We start from the raw sequence: 7,937 nt of genomic DNA on the forward strand, positions 1-7,937 counted from the left end.
AACATCAACAGTATCAACAACAACAACACCGTCCTCAACAGCAGGCCTACCAGCCTCAAAACAACAATCAGAGCAGTACAAGCTATGATAGGAAAAGGGTCACTTTTGATCCTATTCCCATGACCTACGCATAGCTATATCCTTCTTTAATAAAAAGGAAACTGATCACTCCACGTGACCCACCTGTTATACCTACCAACCCTCAGTGGTGGTATAAGCCTAAGCTTCATTGTGTTTATCATTCTGGTGCTCCCGGACATGATGTGGAGAACTGCTACCCGTTGAAGACCAAGAAGAACCCATTTCCCGGGCATGGGAAATCTGCTCTCAACAAGGTTCAGGGTTTCCCTGGCAAATATAAGGTCCGATATGTCATCCATATCCGACAATCTTTGGTCGAGATGCACAGACTATTGTGTGGATACAGTCATTATGAGCATGACCACGACAGTTGCTGTGTTTGCACTGTCAATGAGAGAGGATGTCGTCAGGTCAGAAAAGACATCCAAGAAATGCTGGATCAAGGTGTAATTGAGATACTTCAGAATCGCGATGAGGATGATGAAGTTAATGTGATATCACCTGTATTTAGGATACCTGAGCCTGTTGTCATCCGATACGATGGCAGCAAGCAGAAGGCTTCTCCCTCTCTCATTATTAAGCCAGTTGGCCCTGTGCCATACTCTTCTGACAAAGTTGTTCCCTATCGTTATAATGTTATTGCATTAGAAGATGGGAAGGAGGTGCCTCTACCCTCCACCTCTATTGTTAACATTGCGGATGTCAATGGTTTGACCCGCAGTGGTCGTATTTTCTCGGCGCCGCCGAAACCTTAGGATGACACTAGAAGGGCTGATGTTGTTGATAGTGATATTCGTCCTTTGGGAATTCTTCTTCTTCTCCGAATTCGGCACTTGCTGTTAATAGACCTGCCGCTGTTGTTAAAACTCTTGTCCCTGCTGGCCCGAATGGCATGATGAAAGAGGACTGTGATGAGATGATGAGGCTCATTAAGAGGAGTGAGTACTTCGTTGTAGATCAGCTTCTACAAACGCCTTCAAAGATATTTGTGTTGTCTTTGTTATTGAACTCTGCACCACACCGAGAAGCTCTACAGAAGGTTTCGGATGTGGCGTATGTAGACCATGATGTCACAATAGAATAATTTGATAGTATTGTTGCAAACATTACTACTTGTAACAATCTGAGTTTCTTTGATGTTGATCCCCCCGAGGAGGGAAGATACCACAATTTGGCACTTCACATCTCCATGAATTGCAAGGATGATGCCACGTCTAATGTGCTGGTAGACACTGGATCATCACTGAATATGTTACAAAAATCCACACTGGCCAAACTTTCTTATCAGGGGTCTCCCATGAGGCAGAGTGGAGTGGTTGTAAAAGCTTTTGATGGATCCCGCAAGACAATGATTGGAGAGGTTGAACTCCCAGTCAAGATTGGACCAAGTGATTTCCAGATCACTTTTCAGGTCATGGATATCCACCCATCATATAGTTGTTTGTTGGGCAGACCATGGATTCACGAGGCAGGCGCCGTGACATCCACCCTACACCAAAAGTTGAAGTTCGTTAAGAACAAAAAGATGGTGGTGGTAGGGGAGAGAAGGCTCTCTTGGTTAGCCATCTGTCTTCCTTTTCTTATATTGATGCTGAGGATGAGGTTGGGACGTCGTTCCAAGCCTTGTCTATTGCTGAGCCTTCTAAGAAAGGAACTTCTTCATTTGCATCCTACAATGATGCTAAGTTAGCCATTGAGCATGTCGCAACTACTAGTTTAGGACAAATGATCAAGCTGGAAGACAATAAATCCCGGGCAGGCATAGGGTATTCTTCAGGCACTTTCAACAAGCACGGTCTGTTCCAGAGTGGTGGTTTCATCCACACGGTTGAAGATCAGGAAGTTGTTGTTATAGTGGAAGATGATACAGAGGAAGGTTCTGGCAACTTTGTCATCCCTGGAGGGGTCTGTAATAATTGGGTCGCTGTTGATGTTCCAATAGTTATCCATAAGTCCACGTAATGTTCATTTTTGTTTAAAACCCCTTCTCCCATGCCAAAAGGAGAAGTGATGACATTGTTGGCCCATAAATACAATGACATTCATTCACTAAATTCATGTTAAATGTTTGTTTTTCCAAAATTATTTTCACTTTTTCTTTTTGCATGAAATTGGTGATCACCATAAAACCCTAAAAATAGAATAAAATCAAGCTTTTCATCTGCATAATGATTTGTCTTGTTTGAATTCTAAAATCTCTTTTATATCCAAAATCATTATGCAGGTTGATCAAACCCATTGAACATAATGATCCAACACCATCTCCCAACTTTGAGTTCCCTGTATTTGAGGCCGAAGAGGATGATGTTGAAGAGATTCCTGATGAGATTACCCGGATGCTTGAGCACGAAGAGAAGATCATTCAGCCACATCTTGAGAATCTGGAAACAATCAACTTGGGGTCTGAAGATTATGTTCGTGAGGTGAAGATTGGGGCACTCCTTGAAGAATTTGTAAAGAAGGGGTTGATTGAGTTGATACGAGAATACGTCGACGTCTTTGCTTGGTCATATGAAGACATTCCTGGTCTGGATACTAATATCGTGCAACATTTCCTGCCTTTGAAGCCTGAGTGTGTGCTTGTGAAGCAGAAGCTCAGAAGAACTCACCCTAACATGGCAGTGAAGATTAAAGAAGAAGTTCAGAAGCAAATTGATGCGGGGTTTCTGGTGACTTCTACATATCCTCAATGGGTGGCCAATATTGTGCCCGTGCCTAAGAAAGATGGAAAAGTCCGAACGTGTGTGGACTATAGAGACTTGAATAAAGCTAGTCCGAAAGATGATTTTCCTCTACCACACATTGATATGTTGGTAGACAATACAGCTAAATTCAATGTCTTCTCATTTATGGACGGATTTTCCGGATATAATCAGATTAAAATGGCACCCGAGGATGTGGAGAAGACAACATTCATCACACCTTGGGGAACATTCTGTTATCGAGTGATGCCCTTCGGTTTGAAGAACGCCGGAGCCACGTCTCAACGAGCTATGACTACCTTGTTTCATGATATGATAAACAAGAAGATCAAGGTATATTTTGATGATATGATTGCAAAGTCGAGAACAGAAGTTGAACATGTTGAACACTTGTTGAAGCTTTTTCAGCGTTTGAGGAAGTATAAGCTTCGTCTGAATCCAAACAAGTGTACATTTGGAGTCTGTTCCGGCAAGTTATTGGGCTTTATTATTAGCGAAAGAGGTATTGAAGTTGATCCTGCCAAGGTCAAAGCAATACAAGAGATGCCCGCGCCCAAAATTGAGAAGCAAGTCCGAGGTTTTCTTGGCCGCTTGAATTATATCTCCAGATTTATATCTCACATGACTGCCACATGTGCGCCAATATTCAAGCTCCTTCAGAAAGATCAGAGTCATGATTGGACCGAGGATTACCAGAAGGCCTTTGATAGTATCAAAGAATATCTGTCCGAGCCTCCGGTTCTATCTCCGCCCGTGGAAGGGAGACCCTTGATTATGTATTTGACAGTTCTTGAAGACTTTATGGGTTGTGTCCTTGGTCAGCAAGATGAATCAGGTAAGAAAGAATATGCCATCAACTATTTGAGTAAGAAGTTCAGTGATTGTGAGTCTCGATACTCAATGCTTGAGAAAACATGTTGTGCTTTGGTTTGGGCTGCTAAGCGCTTACGCCAGTATATGTTGAATCATACAACTTGGTTGATATCCAAAATGGATCCAATCAAGTATATCTTTGAGAAGCCTGCTTTAACTGGGAGGATTGCTCGTTGGCATATGTTGTTATCTGAGTATGACATTGAGTATCGAGCTCAAAAAGCTATTAAAGGTAGTATCTTGGCTGCCCACTTGGCACATCAACCAATTGAGGATTATCAGTCCGTTCAGTATGACTTCCCAGATGAGGAAATTCTGTATTTGAAAATGAAATATTGTGATGAGCCTACGCTCGATGAAGGGCCAGAGCCTGGTTCCCGATGGAGCATGGTGTTTGATGGCGCTGTAAATCAATATAGAAATGGTATTGGGGAAGTGATTATTACTCCTCAGGGCACACATTTTCCTTTTACAGCAAGGCTAACTTTCAAATGCACGAATAATATGGCAGAGTATGAGGCCTTTATTACAGTTTGGAAGAATTTATTAATCTTAGGATCAAACATCTTGATGTTTATGGTGATTCGACCCTTGTTGTTAATCAGATTAAGGGTGAATGGGAGACGAATCAGTGTGGCCTCATCCCGTATAGAGATTATGCAAGGAGGATTTTAACTTTCTTTACTAAGGTTGACTTCCATCATATTCCTCGAGATGAGAATCGGATGGCGGATGCTCTTGCTACACTTGCTTCAATGATTGTAGTAAAATATTGGAATGAAGTCCCCAATATCACTGTGATGCGCTTGGATAGACCAGCTCATGTATTTGTAGTTGAAGAAGTGAAAGATGATAAGCCATGGTATTTTGATATAAAGTGTTTTCTTCAGAGTTAGATTTACCCGCCTGGGGCATCTCTTAAAGATAGGAAGACTTTGAGGAGAGTATATGGAAGTTTCTACCTCAATGGTGATATGCTTTATAAGAGGAATTTTGACATGGTTCTGCTCAGATGCGTGAATTTTGACATGGTTCTGCTCATTTGGTACTCATTCCAATGGACATGCCATGGGAAAGAAGATGTTGAGAGCAGGCTACTATTGGCTGATAATGGAGTCTGATTGCTGCAAATATGTGAAGAAATGCCACAAGTGTCAGATTTATGCGGATAAGATTCATATTCCCCCGACACTTCTGAATGTGATTTCATTACCATGGCCTTTCTCCATGTGGGGAATTGACATGATGGCATGATAGAGCCGAAAGCGTCCAACGGTCACAGGTTTATTCTCGTAGCTGTTGATTACTTCACCAAATGGGTTGAAGCAGCGTCGTATGCGAACGTGACCAGGCAGGTGGTTGTGAAGTTTATCAAGAATCAACTCATATGCTGTTATGGTGTGCCAGATAAGATCATTATTGATAATGGATCTAACTTGAACAACAAGATGAGTGAAAGATCTGTGTAGCGAGTTCAAGATTGCACATCATAATTTTCTCCTTATAGACCTAAGATGAATGGGGCTGTTGAAGCTGCTAATAAGAATATTAACAAGATTATCTAGAAGATGATTGTTACGTACAAAGATTGGCATGAGATGCTGCCATTTGCTTTGCATGGATAACGTACATCTGTCCGCACTTCAACAGGGGCAACCCCTTTCTCCCTTGTATATGGCATGGAGGTTGTGCTCCCCGTAGAGGTCGAGATCCCATCAATGAGAGTCTTGATGGAAGCCAAGTTTACTGAAGCTGAATGGGTTCAGAGTCGTTATGACCAACTGAGTTTGATAGAAGAGACGAGATTGACTACCATGTGCCATGGTCAGTTATATCAGCAAAGGACGAAGAAAGCCTTTGATAAGAAGGTCAAGCCTCGTGTGTTCCGAGAAGGTGACCTTGTGCTCAAGAAAGTCTTGTCTTTTGTGCCCGATTTCAGGGGCAAGTGGACTCCAAACTATGAAGGTCCATATGTTGTCAAGAGAGCCTTTTCAGACGGTGCTTTGATACTTACAACTATGGATGGGGAGGATTTCACTCGTCCTGTGAATTCAGATGTAGTTAAGAAATACTTCGCCTAAAATAAAAACAGAATAGCTCGCTAATGTAAGACCCCAATTTTGACCCTAAGATCCCTCATGGCATCATAACATTGCATTTGCATTGCCTCAAGGATCTTTAGCATCTTGGTTCCCTTTGCCTTTGGGTGGGACTCCTTGTGATTGGTTTGAGATCACCAAGCATGCTTGAATTATACATCATTGTTTCTCTTACTTTTGTTTACTAACCAAAAGCACAAAAATGTGTCACTAACATCTTTTGTTTCAAGTTTGAGTATCATCCAAGACACTTTGTGGGTTCTATTTAGATGATCAGTCAACACAAGGGAATGGCTTGAGATACTTCCAACAGGATCAAATGGGGTCTATTCGTCAGTCAAAACGTTAATCTTGAAGAAGCAAAAGTTTGTTCATGAGCTGTCATGCTCGCTAGGCGAGCAGAATGGGTTGCCTAGCGAGTCCCAAGAAAAGCTACCAGAATCACCTACGCTCAGAGGAATTTCTTGAACTGTCTTGCTCCCTAGGCGAAGCCCACGTGTTAAAAAAAAAAAACCAAAAACGAAAATAAATAAATAAATAAATAAAATATAACAGAAAATTTTTGGACTTGGGCCTCTCTCATTTGAGCCCACAGGTCCACAAAAATCAGGTTATAAATTCAGAGTTTCAGTGAAACAAAAGGTATTCTATTCCTATTACCCTGGCTGGGAAAAAGATAGTGAGAGAAGAGCTAACAGAGTTCAGAGCAACCTCCAGAGATTGAAGGGAACTCATCGGCAAAGAACCAATTCCCTCTCAAATAAACCCTCAGATTGCTTTGCAAACCCAACCGGGCAATTCAATTTCATTCGATCTCTCCAGTCAGGTTTGCCTTATTCCCATTACTTTATGCTTTTAATTTGAATGCTCTGAATGTATGCGGTATTATGGGTGAATTTGATACCCTTTTGATGCATGTGTTTGACAAGAGGTTTAGGCCTCCTACCCTTGGTTGCTTTTTGTGAGCTTTTTGTGAATTTTAATGGGATGATTCATGTGGTTACATTTTGATTTGGGGGCAACTCTTGATTACCCTATCTGGTTTCTCTAACCTGTTTGTTGAGTTTTGTTTTGTGAGGGCTCACATACTCTTGCAGGGATAGCTTGCTTGGTGTTCCACTTTATTTGTGTGGTACCACCTGAAGGTCTATTCCGATTACCTGTACTAACTCACTTTCTTTGATGGTGTTTAGCTTGGAAGAGTCTTTGGGTTTCTTATTTATCTAATTGTTGTTACTTCGGATCTTTATCCGTACGGTAGATCTCTCGATCCCTTTAGTTTTTCCGCATGTTACCGATTTCTTAGGTTTCGTATAGCCTCTCGTGGCATGTCATTTAAGGTAGCGCGGTTCCTTCATCTAGGACTGCCTTTTTGCATGAGCATCCCTAAACACCCCAAACTCATTGATTTTTCTTCTCCTAAGAACATGTTATCTCCTTCTACTACAGGCGAGTAAGTCTCCAAAGTTCGAGCATCCGGTAGATTGCGTAGTAACGTAGTTCACCCCAAAACACAACCCTTACCCCATAGGTGGTCGAACTACGTTTTGCTCTGATTTTCATCCCATATGAGATACGTAGGCATAAGACCCAATGTCTTAGCGAGCACACTCCTCTTTAACCCATAGGTAGCCGAGCTACGAAGACTCTGATTCTCAGATTCATATGAGATACATATGCAGTGGATGCGACGTCCGTGCGAGTCATTTTCTTTTGACCCTTCTTTTAGTAAGTAGTACATTAGATAAACATACACGCTTTTCTCATCCCTTCAATCATGTTTGCACAAATAAATTTTCACAAAAACAACAACCTTTGCAACAAATGTGAAAAGGGCTCCCTAGGAATACCTAGGATGCCTTGGGTGCCTAACACCTTCCCATTGCATAACCAACCCCCTTACCCAGATCTCTGACATTTTTACTAGTTTTTGATTCGATAAAACTTTTAGGTTTTTGTTCGCTTTCTAACCATTCCTTTGGATAAATAGAAGTGCGGTGGCGACTCGACTTGTATGATTTACCTTGGATTTAGTCAATATCTCTAATGGTAACGAATACCCCGCTACAGCTAAGTTGAAAACCCGAAAGGGCGGCTTAGGCAAAAATGAGCGTTTCGGTGGATTCAAAACCCGAAAGGGTGATCCAGGCAAAAGTTAGAGACATAAAAAATGAATATATGT

Source organism: Lathyrus oleraceus, chromosome 5 (assembly GCF_024323335.1).
Source record: "Lathyrus oleraceus cultivar Zhongwan6 chromosome 5, CAAS_Psat_ZW6_1.0, whole genome shotgun sequence".
Lineage (NCBI taxonomy): Eukaryota > Viridiplantae > Streptophyta > Magnoliopsida > Fabales > Fabaceae > Lathyrus > Lathyrus oleraceus.